This window comes from Pectinophora gossypiella, chromosome 6 (assembly GCF_024362695.1).
Source record: "Pectinophora gossypiella chromosome 6, ilPecGoss1.1, whole genome shotgun sequence".
Taxonomy (NCBI): Eukaryota; Metazoa; Arthropoda; class Insecta; order Lepidoptera; family Gelechiidae; genus Pectinophora; species Pectinophora gossypiella.
The window spans coordinates 12475167-12495109 of record NC_065409.1 but is presented as its reverse complement, the minus strand read 5'-3'; the positions used below and the strand labels follow the sequence as shown (position 1 = coordinate 12495109).

General features: G+C 38.7%; 1 protein-coding gene across 1 annotated transcript in view; it reads right to left on the bottom strand.

The window, feature by feature from the left end:
* LOC126367792 (leucine-rich repeat-containing protein let-4) overlaps window positions 1-18594 on the bottom strand; it is a 181228-nt gene extending 162634 nt beyond the window's left edge. The window contains exon 1 of the mRNA XM_050011537.1: window positions 18411-18594. The gene's annotated coding sequence lies outside the window, so the exon portion shown is untranslated. The remainder of the gene's footprint in view (window positions 1-18410) is intronic.
* Between the last annotated feature and the right edge of the window lie 1349 nt (window positions 18595-19943).

Below are 19943 nucleotides of genomic sequence, written 5' to 3'. Positions count from 1 at the left end.
AACGTAGCCTCGAAAACAAAAATATTTTAAAGCATAGCATATATGAATTAAAACACATAATAACGGGTTCTTACCGCGTTTAAATGGGGATATGAGACTCCCGATATTTCGACACTGTTGCAAGTGCCATGAGTCTCATATCCCCATTTAAACGCGGTAAGAACCCGTTATTATGTGTTTTAATTATGATAATAACCGCGTAAACTTAAAACAATGCATAGCATATAAGTAATCTAATAGTACCTTGTGCACTTACTGGTATCTACTTACCAATTATCGTAAATATAGCACGATTTTAATGTCATTGTACGTCCAATAATATCTTATTCGAGTTATTATTATAGTCATTTTCATAATACCTATAATATGGTTACATTTTCGAGTCGGTATAATATCATAGCCATAACAAAGGCTGATATTACATTAATGAGTAAATGACCAAAAACAAAAAGTGATATTAGTACAATACTATTGTATTGTGAAGGAATGTAACTTTTAGTACTACAATTATTATTATTTTTTGGAAAAATCTAGTTAGGTAGGTATCGAGTTATTTGAATATAATATTTGTATTAGTTAAGTCTGAATCTAACTATTTTATTTATTTTGGTGCAATAAAGTATATTTCTATTGTATTGTAAATATTAGCTGCTCTAACAATCTATCGTATTTGGAACAATTTTACAATATTTATTGTATTGTGAAGGAATGTGATTTATACTACATCATTTCTTTATTTTTTAGAAAAAATCTAAGTCTCACGAATTGGGTATCGAGTTAGCAGCATAAGAAATATTAATATTATTATTAGTTAACTCTACTTTGTAACTATTTTATTTATTTTGGTGCAATAAAGTATACTTGTATTGTATTGTATTATAAATATAGGCTGCTCTAACAATCTATCTTACTGGGACTATCATTAGTACAATACTATTGTATTGTGAAGGAATGTGATTTTAACTACATAATTTATTTAGAAAAATCTAGGTCTCACGAATTAGGTATCGAGTTTGGTGCAATAAAGTATATTTGTATTGTATTGTATTGTAAATATTGGCTGCTCTAACAATGTATCGTATCTGGAACTATCATTAATATCTGGGGTCATAGTTCCACGTGTTGCTCGCTCCATTGTGCCATTGCTACACATTAGCCGCAATATCGACGCGTGAGAGATAACTGCTTGCCTTCCCCTTTGTTATTGTACCACCTTGTACCTACCCCTTTTGATGCGTAAATTTGACAGCTTTGGCGTGTACTAATGTCATTTTTTACGTGACTTATTGTAGATTTGCCTCACTATTTGACCGAAAGCAGACTATCGTAAAACATGTTTGTTAGTTATGAGTAAGCAGGAAGTAAGTACTGGCTCCGTGGTCCAGTGGTTCGAGCGTTCGGCTCACGATCCGGAGGTCCCGGGTTCGAATCCCGGTAAGGACATATCACGAAAATCACTTTGCGATCCCTAGTTTGGGTAGGACATTACATGCTGATCACCTGATTGTCCGAAAGTAAGATGTCTTCCGAAGCACGGGAAGACACGTTAAGCCGTTGGTCCCGGTTACTAGTTACTGATGCAAGTTAGTAGTCGTTACATGAGCCATGTCAAGGGCCTTTGGGACAATAGTAACCATGACACCAGATTTAATGGGGTTAGCAATCCACCTCACAATCCACTCAATAGAAGATGGAGTAAGCATAATCCTCGTCTACAGGCTGAATTTGCCTACAAAAATCACATCAGCCCTATAAAATACCAACACGAGTTATATGTATACGATGTACGTAGATAAGGGACGTTGCGTACAGCTTTCATAGGTTATTTCCGCCATTCACTGATACAGGAGCGACAAGGTATCTCTAAGGAAATATGTGGTATAACAATATAGCCGCAAACACAACGTAGCGTGTTTCTGCTGGTAAAGTCTGTTTAACACACGCAGTGGGGAAATACGAGTTATAGTGAAGCATATCGTAGGGAGACACAAGTCGTAATGTAAGCATAGAATAAGGAATAATACTACGTATAGAACGGCAACTCCCCGCTCCCCACCAGTGTCTGAGCTGGGTTTACCTCACCCCCCCTCGAACATAGTTTAGACTTCAATCGTATGGTGTCAGACGTCACACACACAGATGCGTGTACGATAATGTCAATGTGTAGTATCTGTGTAAAACGAGGTTGTTTGTATGAAGTGTCCGGGGTGCGACGTAAAGACTTGTATAATAATATTATAGATAGATAAGATAGATAAATTACTTTATTACAGAGATAAGGACAACATATACAGAAAAGCACAACAGGCTGTCTTATTACTCATGCAGCAATTTCTTCCAGGCAACCTTTGGGTACATGAAAATTTTGTACAAGTATAATAATAGTATATTATACGTCGTAATCACAGTATAAGTTTTTTTGACGTTGACTTGTCGCAGATTTGCCGCATATTGCATTAACTACTTGGCCGGACAAATAGGGAGCGCCGAGGGACCCGGTACAACTTAGTGTTTCCTTCCAATCCCGAAACCCACTTCCGTAACATTTGGTCTTCTTAAACCACCCATCCACTGACTGACCGCCTTTGCTGAGCGCTGCAAAAAATGTTTAATTTTGTTAATTTCTGATACTCATTTCAGACACAAAGCGAAGCAACAGGCCACCCCATACAATCTCGTTAAATAAATAGTGACTCTGTATAATGTTCAACGGTCTGGGAATAGGCTTTCTCAGGCCGTGTTTGTGTAGTGAACTTATGTTTAGCTTGCCAACTATGATATTATGCTCATTCATTGTATTTATACAATGATACGCCAAGTTAAAGATCTAGATACAATTAGTTGTTTATAAAATAGTCACTGTAGAGGTACCTATATAGTCAGATAGTCACAGTAAAATCTTTGATACTTATTCACATATTTTTTATATAACATATTGCAATTGGTGTAGTCAGAAATACTATATAATTACTATATAATTTTTGACGTAAATAATACAGAATATTATATAAAAGTAAGTAAGTTATGAATAAAAATGATTATGATTATTTAGTATTTTATTATTTAAAATGGAATTGGAACATCAAAATAAAGCAAGCCATTACGAAATAAGTACCTAATTTACAAATATTTAACACCTCAGTACTCTCAAATGTACAGTTGTACACTGAAACGGAAAATGTTTGTCAAAAATGAAGAAATCTTTTGAACTGGCCTTCTGAAAGCATTCTGAGTAATTTACGGAACTGGGTCGTTTATTCGCATGGTTGGATATTACGTTGAATACCGCATTCAAAAAATTGGCCACATTTATAAAATACTTTTTTGTCGAAATGGAAGCTTTTCCTTTCATAGAAAATGCGGAGTGAAAAATACAAGTCTTTACATACTAAAATACAGCTCATACGACCACAGTATCGACCGTACTGCGAATTTATCGAAGTAGGCGGAGAAAGAATTCTTTATATTGCAGATTGGGTAGATAAAAATTTACGGATCACTTTTGGAAGATAAACATGTGATACCTTAGGGTTCTATCTCACTGTCGGACAACATGGTAGCGCCAAATCCCCCCTCTTTAAATTCACCGTCTACAGGTAATACAAAATCGTTTCATGCAGAAAGCCACGGGAGCTCCGTGGTTCCTTCGCAAGGAAAATCTGCACATTGACCTAGGTCTTCCAACTATTGCCCAATGGCTCAAATTAGCTTCAAAACGTTTTTTCGATTCTTCTCCGCACCACCCGAATCCCCTGGTAGTTGCGGCTTCCAAATACATCCCCCTTAGGGACGGTACTGAAAAGTATCGGCGTCCGAAGGACGTAATATACGATCCCGACGACCCGATTACTCTAGCCATGGAGGCAGCCAATCAGCTCGCGACACCAAACACTTCAGGACCCCGATACCGACCCCGCCGGCGTGGTCGACGATTTTCCTCGTTCAGCGCTTATCACTATCGACCCACTAGGGTCGATTAATTCTTTCAAATATTTTTCCTCTCAGACGACGCCCTGAGCCGAGGTTAGCGCCCAACTGGGCACCCTCAGACTGTTGTCTTAAACGTTGTACCGGGTGAGAGCCTTCAGCGCTCCCCTTTTGTCCGGCCAAGTAGTTAATGCCATCTGCGGCAAATCTACAATAAGTCACGTCAAAAAAAAAAGTAGCGTCAAAATCTATATAGTTATAAACGCTATCATACTGTGTCTTGTTGGTTGCGCTACCAACAAGACATTTGTGTCAACTGCATACATTTTGTTGGTAGCGCGACCATAGTTGTACTACTAATGTCCTAGTAAGATGTGACCGTTAGTTCAAGATACATTTGCGCGATAAACACCAAAAAACACCCTTATATTTTCATTTGATCACACTCCCGACCCTTCATACAAACAACCTCGTTTTACATAGACACTACACTACACATTGACATTATCGTACACGTGCATCTGTGTGTGTAACGTCTGACACCATACGATTCAAGTCTAAACTATGTCCGAGGGGGGTGAGGTAAACCTAACTCAGACGCTGATGCGGAGCGGGGAGTTGCCGTTCTATACGTAGTGTTATTCCTTATTCTATGGTTTGATCTTAAATTGTTAAGTTTTTGCTCTCTTGGTTTTTTATTCCTGTGTAACCTTCATTGTAGTGTCCATACATAATTAATCTCTCTTTGCATCTTATTGGAAGTTTCAAGGGACGGAGCGGAAGACATATTGTCGTCAGTGAATGAGGGTTGAAGGCAACAGGTCTCCGACGTGGAGATGGATAACGACGTCGTTTACCCTGTTTATGGGTTTCCTTACTGCCTGTTTCGGATAATATCTAAATAGACCGATTTATGCACCAACAGTAAGTAAAGTAAGTAAGTAAGTAAAGAGTTTATTTCCTCTACAAAAAAGAATCCATAATGAAAGACATTTGGTTTGTGCATGCAATTTTTGGGAAGAGGCTGGTGCCTAAACTAGGTAAAACCTGTCATATATGGACACCAGGTCTCCACCTCCAGATATTAAACAGTTAAATTTACAATTATGGAAAATTTTCAGAGCAGCTAGTAGAAAATACAGTAAAAGAGTAAAATTTAAGAAAGTAAAATAATAAATTTCAACGTGTTTGTGTGTATGTATGTATGTGTATGTGTGTGTGTGTGTGTGTGTGTGTGTGTTACCAATCATATTGATACGATAGTCAAAAAAGCCGCACGTATGTTAGGTTTTATAAAACGGAATTCGCGTGGGTTCAGAAAATTTCAAACGCGTTTGATTTTATATAATAGTTTAGTGCGCTGTCAGCTAGAATTTGCCTCTGTAGCTTGGAATCCCGTTTACAGTGATCCATCTCAAAGAATTGAGACAATCCAGCGTGCTTTTACAAGACATTTAGCCTACGTATCGCCTAACATACCAAATAATCTAACATATTATCAAAGACTAAATTTATTTAAAATCACCACCTTAAAAAATCGCCGCACAATTGCAGACCTTATATTCTTACACAAAATTTTAAATAATAAATTAAAATGTACTGAACTTGTTAACGCTATCAACATAACTGTCCCCTATAGATATCCCCGACATCCCGTTACAAAAACGTTCACATTACCACGATGTAGAACTAACTTAGGATTACATCAACCCTTATCCAGAGCATGTGCATCCTATAACGATTTGAACGCGAAATCTCTTCAACTAGATATATTTTCTGATTCACAGCGAGCTCTGAAGAGCAAACTGACAAGACACTATCTCCATCAAAAATTTGTTAAATTAGTATAGTTTATTTGTTTTTTGTACCATCTCGTGCAATAATATCATATATTAGTGTTATTAATAGTGAGATTTTAGCTGTTGAGAAGTTAGTCTCAACAGACTAGATGTTGTTTTCTTTTTATGGTGAATGTTGTGTTCACTTGTAATAGGCTTACACATAAGTACTGTTTTACTTTGTTTAATTATGTTCTAACTAAATGTTATAATGTGCAAAGCTGTAAGTGATCCATAAATAAATAAATAAATAAATAAATAAATGACTCAAGAAAGCAAATGTATTCACAAATTGTTGCCCGCATCTTCGTATAAAAAGAATATATACCCTATTATTACACAAACTGCGTGGTGTAGTGGTTAAAAGGTTAGGCTCACAATCTGGAGTCCCGGGTTCGATTCCCAGCGTCCGGTGTCTTATTGGTTTCGCCACCAATAAAACACCAGTTAGCGTTTATACAACTGCATACATTTTGTTATTGGCGCGATCGTGGTTACAACCTTGTGGCCTAGTGAAGAGGCCCTTAATGTCGCCGTAAACGTGAAGAAACGGTAAAATATTGAACAAAAAAACTCCATAAATATTCAGCAATCAACGCCTCTAATGACGAAGCAAGTAATCTATCATTAAGGACGTCAACTAACCACAAGGGACTATGAAAAATTGTTTCGCAAATCATAAATTCAATCTAATCAAGGAAAATTATACCTTATCTATATAAAGGTGGTATTTTCCACCTCACGCGAGGTTTTAATATAATCAATTGTTTTTTTTATTGATTGTTATATGACATTGACAACATATGACGACATTTTCACAGTAATTATTACTTTACACTGTAATCTATTCTAATTCTGAGCCGTGGTAGGCCAGTTGATAAACGCTTGCCTCTCACTTTGAGGTCGCAGGTGATTGTCGTATTTTTTTTTGAATTTCATGTTTGGATCATAAATGATTATCACGTGCACAGCGGTGAAGGAAAACAAGTGAAGAAACCCAAATTCCTGAGAAATGTATTCTCGGAGGTATGTGACCTAACCTGTATTGGGCTGGTTAATGTGACGTCACATAGCCTATAACCACCTTTGTAATACTCTGACTGGTGGTTTAGAAGTTAGTTTGGAACAGATGTACATACATACATAATAGTTAAACACATAACCCTCCTTTTTGAATTTTAATTATCAGGTGGTTAATCAAGACTTTTCTAATGACACCTCATTTGTTAAACACTGACTGATGGTTTGGAACGGACACATAACCCTCCTTTTTCTTCGCTGCAATCGGGTAACTATAAGACGCATAACATTTGAAAGCGCGGGAGCCGTCCTTATTTTACACGAATAGAAATTTCGAGACTCGAAACATGAAAGTGATCAGGCTAAGAGTTCAAATATACAGGGTACTTGTCACATCATAACGAAAACTTTGAAGGATGATTGAGATCATGATTCTGAGTTGATATCAAGTGTTTTCCGTCGCAAAAGTATTTTCTTTCATCATCATCCCCCTCAATATTCGTTACGATATCACAAACATCCTGTATATTAAAAAAAAATAAGGACGCGTTATGAAATTTTTACACCGGCTAATGATCCCAACCTTATGTCCAAACTTCCGGATTGGGGCTCCAAAGATCTAAACTTTTACCTAGTTTACTCTTTGTCTTATCCGCTGGACGAAAAGGAGGGCGCAAAGTTTTACAACTCTTTCAAACTCCTGATCAAGCACGCGCAGGTTAAATAAAGTTTGTTATACGAAACACAACCGTAGATCCGGAGCTCAAAGCACAATGAGGTAGTACCGAGAGCGTTTCAGAGGTGAAACTTTTTTAAGGGCGACTCCACGACTCCTTGTCACGGAATCGTCAACATGGAAATTCACGCAGCAACGGCTGCGTGGCCCAATTCAAAGTGCGATGTTTTACGGCGAGACGTCAAACGTGAATGTGAATTTCCAAGTTCACAAATTGTGACTAATTGTAGATTTGCCGCAGATGGCATTCAATACTTGGCCGGACAAATGGGGAGCGCTGAAGGCTCTCACCCGGTACAATGTTTAAGACGACAGGCCTGAGGGTGCCCAGTTGGGCGCGAACCTCGGCACAGGGCGTCGTCTGAGAGGAAGAATATTGAAAGGATTAACGACCCTAATGGGTCGATAGCGATTAATGCTGAATGAGGGAAATCGTCGATCACGCCGGCGGGGTTGGTTTCGGGGTTCTGAAGTGTTTGGTGTCGCGAGCTGATTGGCCGCCTCTATGGCTAGAGTAATCGGGTCGTTGGGATCGAATATTACGTCCTTCGGACGCCGATATTTGTCAGTTATGATATCTTGAAACTACTCCTTAACATCTTTTTATCTTCCTCTTGTACTTTTAGTTTTATCACCTTATCTTGTACACTTGTATCCATGCATTCTTTACGCTCAGAAATTCGCACGCGGCGCGGTTTCATTCAATCTCCCGCCTGCCACCCTGTGTGTATCGACGATTCGAAATACAATTTTAAACCTAAAAGTGAACATTCTAACGAAACTAGTTTTGTAGTCTGTGTTTCAAAGAGTTGCTTGCAACGAAATGCACTTGACAGGTTGAGAAAGCTTTCCAACTTTCTAGACTGTACAGCACAATGGATAAAATAATACGTTTACAAGATTATGTTTCTTGTAAACTATGCGCCAAGTTCAGTTACGAATACATATAGTTATGAGAACTTTCTGTCTGTTCGCCTTAGGTCATCTACCCAGCTACCCTTAACTAGAATAAAAAAGTTTTTACGTAATAATGACACTCATAACTTCAATCATTAGGTACTTTTTTGTTTATACGCCTATCATATTATTATGACAGTGTCTAAGGTCTAGTGGTTAGAACGTTGGTCTCACCCTCTAGACCGTAGAAGTTCCCGATGGGAACATTCTCGAAATAACTTTGTGAGACTGTCCTTTGTTTTGTCCTTTGTTGATGGCTGCTAAAAAAAAAGAAAGGAAAGGAAAACATGAAACAGTAGGACTAGGGCCCTGTGCTGGGAGGTTTTCTGGCCACGTCTTTCCCTCAGCGTTACAGATTCCGATGTGGTAGTAGCTACTAGCTACATAATAATGTACATAATAAGTTAGCCAGCTAGTTACATAATAATGTAATTTTATTTTTTGACGTTCAAAAAGCGCTAACTTTGTAAGCCAATTTTGAAAAATAAATATTTTTGAATTTTGAATTTTTTGAATTTTGGGTAGGACTTTACAGGCTGAATCACCGGGTTGTCCGAAAAGAAAGATGATTCCATGTTTCGAAAGGCACGTGAAGCAGTTGTTCTCAGGCTACTAGCCCAACCCGCAGTGAAGAAGCTTGGTGAAGTATGCTCCATACCCCCGCCGGTTGATTAAGGGGAGGCCTGTGCCCAGCAGTTGAACATCATTATGACAACGAACATACAAAAAGAAAACGTTTATTTTCTTTGATAGAAGCGTCACTCGTTATGCTGAGCGCCGTGCAAGCTTTAAATCGTTGCAGAGAAAAATACGTGCGGCGAATAACGACCAATAAACGGGTCTACATACAAATCCTCACAACAAATGCAGTAAACTTGTTTTTAAATAACATTTTTATGATAGCACGTGTAATACTTTCCAGTTGAAATAGGCTTCCTGCTAGAGAGGGGAAATTACCCATTTCGCGCTTCGACGGGCTCAACATTATTAACACTTAGCCGCCATTACAAAAAATAATACGACTTATAGTACATTGTTTATGTTATTGTACAATATGTTCGGCATTCTACAACCAACTCAATTTGCACTATCCTTTGCTTAGGACATTTCTTCACTTGATGAAGACATCAAACCGGGATCTCGGACCTTTTTCAGCCGGGATTGACGAAACAAATCCCGGAAATATCTAACAAGAGTACTTTTATGCATATTTTAAGTGCTCAGTAACAACTTCATTTGCGATGTTAGTACCCTTGTTGTTACCCTTGTAAGACTTTGTCCCGTTTCCCACGGGGACTGCTTACATGACCAGTAGTTCTTCAATTAATGATAGAAGTAAATTGAAGCTTATGTATGACAAATCAATAAAATTTTGTTTTTGTTTCTTATTTGCAGGAATTTAAAAACGATAACGAAACTATCTCCGTCCGTCCGTTATCGTCTACCGTTCTACACGCCCTGTCTATGGAGTAATGAAGGCGATTACTCCACCAACAAGAGCGCAGCTCTTAAATAAAGAGACAACAAAACTATACTATAATAATACACTTCTCATCAAAAAAATCGAAACACCTTGCAAGTTTACGTTTTGTCAGGATTATCAGAAAAATGTGTACATTTAGGAATAAATGTTAAATGTCGTTTAATAGTGAGTAATATGAGCTTATCAAATCTTAATGTTAATGTTCTAAATTTAAATGAATTTTTCATAGGTTTCGTATTTTGTTAAATGAGTCATTTTTATTCCGTATGGAGTATAAAGGAAATGGATAAAACAACACACGTAAATGAAAAAAAAAAGCTAAAAAACGTTTATTTAATAACTTGTATTCCCTCCCCGAGCTCTAATTACTGCTTCCATACGGTTCTTCATCGATCGGATGAGAGTCACGATCACATGCTGTGGTATATTGTCCCATTCCTCTTGGATTGCATCTTGCAGCTGGCTAAGTGTTTCTGGGGCAGGATCTCTTGCTCGAATTCGTCTCTTTAATTCATCCCACAGATGTTCAATGGGATTCATGTCCGGGCTTCTTGCTGGCCATTCCATAATAGAGATATCGACTTCGTTAAGATAATCTCGTACGACGCCCGCGGTGTGAGCCCTAGAAGCCGATGCCAATAAAATGTGCATAGGGCATCACATGAGGCTCGAGACACTCTTCGACGTACCGATGACAGTTTAGTGCAGGCAGACGTGGCCCAGACACGAAAGCAAGCTGTCTTACCGTCGGCGCTGATTCCTCCCCAAACCGTCCACGAACCGCCACCATAGCTGACCTTTTCTTCAATGCAGCATTGTGCATAGCGTTCTCCGTCTCTTCTGTAGACCTTGTTCCTTCCGTCGTTACCATACAGCATAATTTTACACTCATCAGAAAAGAGAACTTTGCTCCACTGTAGGTATGACCAATTTAGGTGCTCACGTGCAAAGTTAAGGCGCGCTCTTCGATGGTCTGCAGTTAATTTCGGCCCATTTGCTGGCTTATGCGGTACCAGTCCACGATCCTTCAACCTTCTTCTAATTGTAGAGTCACTTACAGCCACCCTTCGTACAACACGAAGCCGCTGCTGCAGTTGAAAAGCGTTAAGGCGTCGATTTCTTAAAGAAGTTGTTACAATAAATCGATCATCTCGCTCAGAAGTGACCCGATTCCTGCCAGATCCTGAACGGCGCGTGAACAAACCAGTCTCCCGATAACGTTTATAGACTCTATGAACAGATGACAGGCTTAGATGCAGTCTTGCAGCCACAACACGCTGACTAAGGCCAGAATCCAGCAATGCCACAACTTGGGCGGCTTCTGTGGGCGAAGTATCCATACGTTTTAGAAAAAAAATCTTTTTTCAGACGTCCCAAAGTCACAGTATTGAAATAAAAAACAAAAAGTTTAAGGATAGGCGCCAATTTTTAGTTTTTAAACGCTAAATGTACTCCAACCTTAAACACACATTTGTCTCAAAACAGTGATTCATTTCGTTTATAAGATAAACAAATGAAATTCTAATTTTGAATTTAGAATTTTCGCTTATTACTGTAATGGCCAAACTGCCAGCTATACTTTTATGTATTTTTTTTTCATCGTATGAATTCTTTTTTGTGTTAAATTCGGACAGAAACAATGAAAACGGAAGTGTTTCGATTTTTTTGATGAGAAGTGTATATCTAAATTCCGAAACAGGATCCCGGGATTGTCGGGATTGTCAATGCACAATCCCGGTATGACAAATAGTCTCGGGATTGAAATCTCTATTGTTACCGTGTAGGAGTAAAATTTTTAAAACTCTATCTTTAGTCCTTGCCAAGTCCAACATAGTACAAGATTTTGAGCGTCACCATTCCTATTCTTGCGGATTAGGCTATGCATCAGAGTAATCAGAAGACGGGAGTCCTAGGACAGCTTTGAAGTAGACTACTCTGGGCGCCATCCCACTTGCGTCAGACAGAGTACTGCGGGGCGGAAGGCAAAAGGAAAACTACTGCCCTATTTTTCCCTAAAAAGTAGCATGAAGAATACTACACCGACAAGAGCGTGGCTCTTAAATTAATGATTATTTTTCTACCAGTTTATTACAATAGCAACCTTCGTCATATTCGAACAGACATGTAGGTACGTGCAAAACGTTGCCCTAACGAGTTCTGAAAATATTATTATGTAAACTCACGTCTTCAAGCGTAGGTGGAACATGTTTCTATAGAATGCACTTTTGCAATTGCAACAATGTAGTTTAATAAAAATGTTTCTTTTCATGTTTCGTTACCTACTTAATTCTTCTTTGTTTAAATTTCTCATCCTCCTACTGAACAGTACTTAGTAATAGTTTTCAAGTAAAAATTCAAACAGAATTTTACTACTGAAACATGCGAAAATACTATTTACGGAAACAAGCGTAGACTGGCAACTTTATTAAAGAAAGCTTTCTATTATAAAGTAAAAATCGATACTAAATAATGCGTGAATGTAAATTAAACGCTTGAGTTGACAGCGGACATAAATAACCATTGTGGGTATTATCATAATATGCCGGCATTTCCGTTCAAATGTTGAGTCAGTATGCGTGATACTACATAGGCGGTTCGGACGTTCACAATGACCGTTATGGTTACAGGTTACCCAAATAAATGCTATATGTAGATCATATACAAATTTTTTTTTTGAATGGGTGACCATAAAAAAAAAGATTTCATCTCGAGCTCCTCCGTGCTTCGGAAGGCACGTTAAGCCGTTGGTCCCGGCTGCATTAGCAGTCGTTAATAACCACCAATCCGCACTGGGCCCGCGTGGTGGTTTAAGGCCCGATCTCCCTATCCATCCATAGGGAAGGCCCGTGCCCCTACAGTGGGGACGTTAGTGGGCTGGTGATGATGATGATGATGATCCACATTTGTTTTCCAATTCTAAAGACCATAGCACACTAAAACACCGTGATTCTAACGGCCTCCGTGATCCAGCGGTTGAGCGTTGGGCTCACGAACCGGAGGCCTCGGGTTCGATTCCAAGTGGGGACATATCACCAAAATTACTTTGTGGTCCCTAGTTTGGTTAGGACATTACTGGCTACAAGTAAGGTGACCCGTGCTTCGGAAGGCACGTTAAGCCGTTGGTCCCGGTTACTACTTACTGATGTAAGTACGTAGTCGTTATATGAGTCATGTCAGGGGCCTTTGGCGGCTCAATAGTAACCCTGACACCAGGGTTGATGAGGTTGGTTATTCACCTCACAACCCACACGATAGAAGAAGACTAGGACATCATCGTGGCGTCACTGCGGTTGTTTTATGGTGTCCTAGTGAGAAAGTCCCTTAAATAGCTTTCCGAAACATCATAAATTTATCATAATATAATTACTTACCTATTTCCTTTCCGAATTATAAAATTAATGACTTCAGATGGTAAGTGCCTAACCTCTTTTGGACAACAAAGGAATTCGATTATACTTGATCGAACTTCTTCAATTCGGCCTAACTAAACAGTCGATAATAACGAATACTCACTTTTGGCATCCAATCAGGTTCCTTTTTCATTCTACGATAAACCGACAATCATGCGGGTTTTCAGCACACAATTTTTTTCTTCGTCATAGTATATATTTTGTTACATAACATAACATTTGCCCACTGCTGCACATATGATGAATTGTTTGGTAACAGGTAACCCGTTCATCGCCCATGAAAAAACCATCTCGTAAAAAGAACGCTATTAGCCGTATAAACACCCCCACCAACCTGCATTGGAGCAGCGTGGTGGTGGAAATGCTAGTCAGAGTAAGGGAATAAAGACAAATACTGAGAATTAATGAGGACAGAAGATGCAAGATGATTGGACACCTAATTAGACACGGCGAATTTATTAAAAACATCATAGAAGGAAAGCTAGAAGGAAAGAGAGAAAGGGGAAGACCAAGAAGAGCTTACATGGAACAGATTAAAGAAAAGGTTAATGTCGTGTCTTATAGGGAAGTCAAGGAATTGGCCTTTGATAGACTGGAATGGAAAATGCTGCACCGACAAGAGCGTGGCTCTTAAATTGATGATTATGGCGGAGTAAGCTCCATACCCCCTCCGGTTGATTGAAGGGAGGCCTGTGCCCAGCAATGGAACGTATATAGACTGTTTTATTTATGTTATGTTAAAAAGAATGTAATCCTTCTCTCCGTTTTGACGCTTTTGTTAGTGCTAAATCACACTGGAATTTCGTCAGGCACAAACGGTTATCAGCCCACCGCCCATATAACGGTCTATTGTGTTATAACTAAATAAAAAAGAAAAGCATTAAATATAAACAAAAAAATGTAGCTGTGGTCTCCTATGTGTCCCCAGCTTGCTTCTCAAATGGGGAGTGCCTGTTGGATCCCTGGTACCGGACTTGCACCAATTAGTTGTAAATTTATCTACAATCACACCCCGGAAGATTCATACAAAACACCTCGTTTTACACAGACACTACACATTGACATTATCGTATAAGCGCATCTGTGTTGGTGACGTCTTACGATTGAAGGCTTTAGCCTAAGAAAAGACCAAGAAGACCAAGACCAAGAAAACCAAGACAAGGAGAGGTGTGGTAAACCTAGCTCAGCCGCTGGTGGGGAGCTGAGAATTGCCGTTCTATACGTATGCAATACGACGATACATATTTTGGTCTACGTTGATCCAACAGAAAGCTCGTAGAAAAGTGAATATGTAGTTCATCTTGCGGAACCCTGAGAGTTACCTCTGACTAGCCCAATTGGAAATGGTCGTGAGAAAATGCTATGTAAGTAAAAAAAAACATTCTTTGGCGTTTATTCTTTTGTATATACTCGCCCGTTAACCTCTGCGTGATGAGTGTTGTGATAAAAAATGTTGCATGATTTAAAATTCGCTTCGTTTCTCACTTAATTGCTCAGGGAGTCCCCGTAGTGCTACACTCGAGCCTTACTGAATATTTAAATAGTTGGCCTGAAAACTTATAATGGTAACGCAATGGCTATTATCTTCTTGTAAGTATGTTATAAACAGTAGTACACCATAGCATGAATTGAAGAGTTTAATTCAAACTTCAACCTTTGGAACTCAAGGGCCTTAGCCAAGTTGCTAACAACTACGACGACAATCGACATTGACAGTGATTAAAGTTAGGCTTGACATTATTCAAATCAATTCAAATCAAATATACTTTATTGCACAGAACACAGAACTAAATTTCAACAATCACGCATAACACGTGAATACAGATCAATTTTAGCGGCCTCATTGCTCTAGAGCAATTTCTTTCAGGCAACCACTACCGGAAAACAAACATTTACCAAACTTGGATGCGGAATGGTATAACAAGAAATAAATACCAAAAAGTAAACTTAAGTTAATATAATAAAAAAATATTACCTTATATCAATGCCTAACTGTAACTTATCTAACTTCTCCAGTTACAGAGAATTCTAGCGAAGCCTTCTTGCAATTTAGTGTTCAGGTTAAATAAATAAGATTTTTTTTAGTTTAAAAATGTGTAAATAGAACTTCTTAAGGTTCGATGAATGAAATAAGGATGATAGCCGGCCGGCTAGTTTAGCACTATACAATATGTAAAGTAGTTAGTAAAGTAACTAATAGTGTTGCGTTTATCGCTGTTTATTCTCTCAAGAAAGCTATATTTGACTAGTATGTTGTGGTTTTAGTGGTATTAATGTACCCTGTCGTTCATTTTATGTCACATCGTCAGTTATCTTTTATCAAAATCGAACGGACCAAGTTTATTGTGTGCTTATCACTTGTGTATGTCATTTGTTTCGACTGTTTGTAAAGACAATAAACAACAATCAATGCCAGAATAATTCCATATTTATATTTACATTACCCTATGGAAGGCAAGGATTTGACGGGTTGATATATGACGTGTTTTGTTTATCATCAGGAAACGCCAGCCATTCTGACGTTATGCAAATAGTGTTAATCCTGGCAACCCGCGGTCGCCAGACAATAAAAAGAAAGTTAATAAAATTAACTCCGACCGACGTCACTATATGATGGCCACCCTGAATTAATTATCTCGAACAGTTTAAAATCCTACTATTTACCGCCAAAAAGCGGTAAAATGGAAGCGATTTAGTGGCTAAGATTTTAATACATTGGAACGATAAAAGAATCATAGTGAAAAAAAGGAAAACCAAATTGCTATTGTTTCAAGGTGAAAATAAACATGAAGGGACAAAGAATCACGTGAAACAAAAGCTGAAATAATTAATGCGCTAAAATAATTGGCTTTTGCCAAGTTAGATCGAATTAAAAAGCAAAAAAGCATTATTAAAACATCCAGTAAAAAGAAAAGTAGTTCCAGTTCAAGAATTCAAAGTTCAAAGAATTGTATCTAAATCACTAAAATGGATAATGAAACCTAGGGTGGTATTAATAAACTAATCTCAGCTCAGACTGCCCTCAAGATCATGCTCAAGTGCCTGTATTTATATAAGAACTGTCACATTGACATGGTCTTGAGGTTGAGCAGTCTCGAAGCTGAGATTAGTTTATAATTAATACCAGCCTTAATCTTTCTTTAACGTCCTTTAAAATCCTTGCGTACGAGTGACTGAAAAAGAAATTGTGCCCGCATCTCATTGCAAGCTCGATGAGGACGAAGTTTTAACGAGTATTGGCACTAAGAGGGGTCAGGTGTGAATGGTGGTTGAACGCGACAGTTAGAGGAAGGTAAAGTGTGTCACATGTTGGTTGGATCCGGCCGCCCGAGGGGGGACCGCCAAATAGAATTTTCGTCTGAACTTACGTACCTATTTCCCGGCGCGGAAATAAATATGTCTCGTGTGTTCCGACATTCGGAATAGTTACTATAGTTCAGTGATACACCGGCTTGCTTCTCAATCGAGGAGCGTCAGTTCGGATTTACACTAAGTAGTTATTTATCTTAAGTGCAGTTTTCACTAACATAGTTTTCACATCGAACTTAAAGTCTTCTTCTTCTTATCGTGTGGGTCGTGAGGTAGAATACCAACCTCATCAACCCTGGTGTTAGGGTTATTATTGAGCCGCCAAAGGCCCCTGACATGGCTCATGTAACGATTACTCACTTACATCAGTAAATAGTAACCGGGACCAACGGCTTAACGTGCCTACCGAAGCACGGTGCCTACTTAAAGTAAGTTTACGATACGAATTACAATTTTTAACCTAAAAGGGAACATTCTAAAGAAAGTAGTTTTGTAGTCTGTGTTCCAAAGAGTGGCTTGCCGCGAAATGCACTTGACAGGTTGAGAAAGCTTTCCAACTTTCTAGACTGTACGGCACAATGGATAAAATAAGACAAGATTATGTTTCTTATACTATGCGCCAAGTTCAGTTACGAATACACATAGTTATGAGTACTTTCTGTCTGTTCGCCTTAGGTTGTCTATCCAACATTAGCGTAACTAGAATAAAGAAAACTTTTACGTAATAATGACACTCATAACTTCAATCAATAGGTATTTTTTTTTTGTTTATACGCCTATCATATTATTGTGACAGCATCCATGATGTAGTGGTTAGAGCGTTGGGCTTACGATCTGGAGATCCGAGTTCGATTTTCGATGGGGACGTTTTTGAAATCACTGTGTAAGACAGAACATTACAGACTGAAGCACCTGAATGTCCGAAAAAGTTAGATGATTCCATGTTTCGGAATGCACGTGAAGTCGTTGGTCCCGAGCTGCTAGCCCAAACACAACCTCTTCCAACCTGCATGCCGCAGTGAAGCAGCTTAGTGAAGTATGCTCCATACCCCCTGTGCTCAGCAGTGAGACGTACTTATGCAGGTTGTTTATGCTATGATAAATTCCCACTAACACATTGGCTCCAGCATCGCTTGACGGCGATACAGCTCAACACTAACATAAAGCTCGGTGAGATGTGGGTACTTAGTTCGTTATGCGATGGATGTACCTCTGACTAACCCTAATGGCATATAGCCGTGAGCTTATGTCACTTTATGTTCCGAGGCTTAAATGGTTGGTTGCTTCCCGCATGAAGTAGGTATACCTGTTTCTTTAAATGTCATGATCTATTGTAGCATTCAGTACTTAGCCGAACATCGTCATGTAAGTTGTATAAAGTATAAAACGTCCTTGTTTGCCTGTCTCTCTAACAAAGTACCTGTCGACGTTAACCACTTTATTTAGAGTCGATACGCAGTAAAAAATTCAGGCAATCCCCTTCAAAGGAAACAACGAGCGTGCCAAATTTTGCGGCTTCCTTTGTACTTCATACGATGCTTATTAACTTCCAGCTCAATTAAGCTTTGAGACTGTTTATTTCGAAAGTTCAAATTCGGGCTACTTTAGGAGTGTTTATTTTACCTTGGCAGTTTCGAGACGGATTCACGAATTTGAAGTGAGTTGGCTCAATTATTTGGACCAAGGAAGTCCATTAAACACTTATTGGCAACAAAAGAAAGTGTGCTTACCGAAATATTTGGAGGGTCGGGGCTCGAGGCGCGGTCACGCCGGGTTCGTGGCGGCAACTGGTGCGAGCGGGCGCAACAGGCAGGCTCCGCACACACTATTCAAGCATTTTTCCACACGAGATTTTGCACTGTTTCAGTTGTTTTGTTCGGCGGAGTGTATGACGCGCGGCGTTCGCTCGCGGCAGTCGCGCGCCCCGGTCTGCCGCCGCCCCGACCCTCTCCCTCCACGCACCCCCCTCCAACCTCGCTCGTTTAGTATTCGCACCCTTGTGACACTCAAAACCATTGTTCACAAACGAACCTTTTCGTTAAACTACGGAACATGAATATGAGATTACAGCGCCAGTTAGCGCGCCTTTTCTGCCTTCACGTCATTATTCTCATTGTCATTTAAAATTAAGACCCGTTTCGCTTACGTTCTATGAAAGTATTATGTCTGGTAAGGAAATGAAGAGGACGTTCGGAATTACGGTAAATCTGGCGAATTAATAATCTGATCCCTGTTGAGAAGCTTGTGCATTCATTTTTCCCCGTTCGACGGAATAGAATAACGCTTTGGAAAAAAGGGTAACAAATGTAATTGTTTACCTTCGACAGTCCCTTCCTTCAGGGGGTACCTACCTTAAGAAGATCAATTGTATACCCACTGGGAAAACCGAAACGTACAAACCTCGGTAATATATTTGTCATTTTTTATGTACGCAAATATGTGTTTTAGATTAATTTATACGTTACGGTCCCTTTGCGTTCTTTTGCAGGCCTAACAAGGACAACTATTAAACAAAAGTTAAAATATACCTCCACAGTTACTCACATGAATTAAATTAAACAATTGAAAGAAAGAAATAAAGAAATAATGAAAAACCTATTTATTTCGTAAATGTTGAACTCCTCTGACAATAAAGATTCAATCGTTTTCATTTCCTCTTCCTAAGTATAATTAAAATGCCTTTTATATACGTAATATAGGAAGGGTAAACAATTAAACATCTCTCGAAAATGTTCTGATATTATTAAAGTACCTTAAGTGTTTAAACATATTTTCAACAAAAGTACATATCACCCTATCTTATAAAAGCACTAGACACTGAAGGAAACAAGTAATTTAATTACGGCCGAAGCGTAAATAACAAGAAATTAATTTCAAGTGGCGTAGCTGCTACGCAGCTACGGCGTCATCGGCTACGTGTTTACTACGCGTCTTAAGTAGTACTAAAAAAAATCTGTAGTACTCGTAATGCTTTCGTAACGCGCACACTCACAAAACTAAAAAAAACGTATAAAAGCTTTTCCATAAATATCAATTTCCACAACATACTAAATTAAAACTTTTTCTTCTTATTAAAAAGCAATTATTCACCGTCGTTAGCGAGTACAAACTAATTGGAAAAATAACAAGATATTGATTTATAAAATGCTAGGAAATACTTGGAATACCACAAACAACTCACGTTTCTATTTAATTACTACTGAAAGTAAATTATAATACAAAGCGGATTGTGTTCATCAACAATTCGATTTGAATTGACGAGT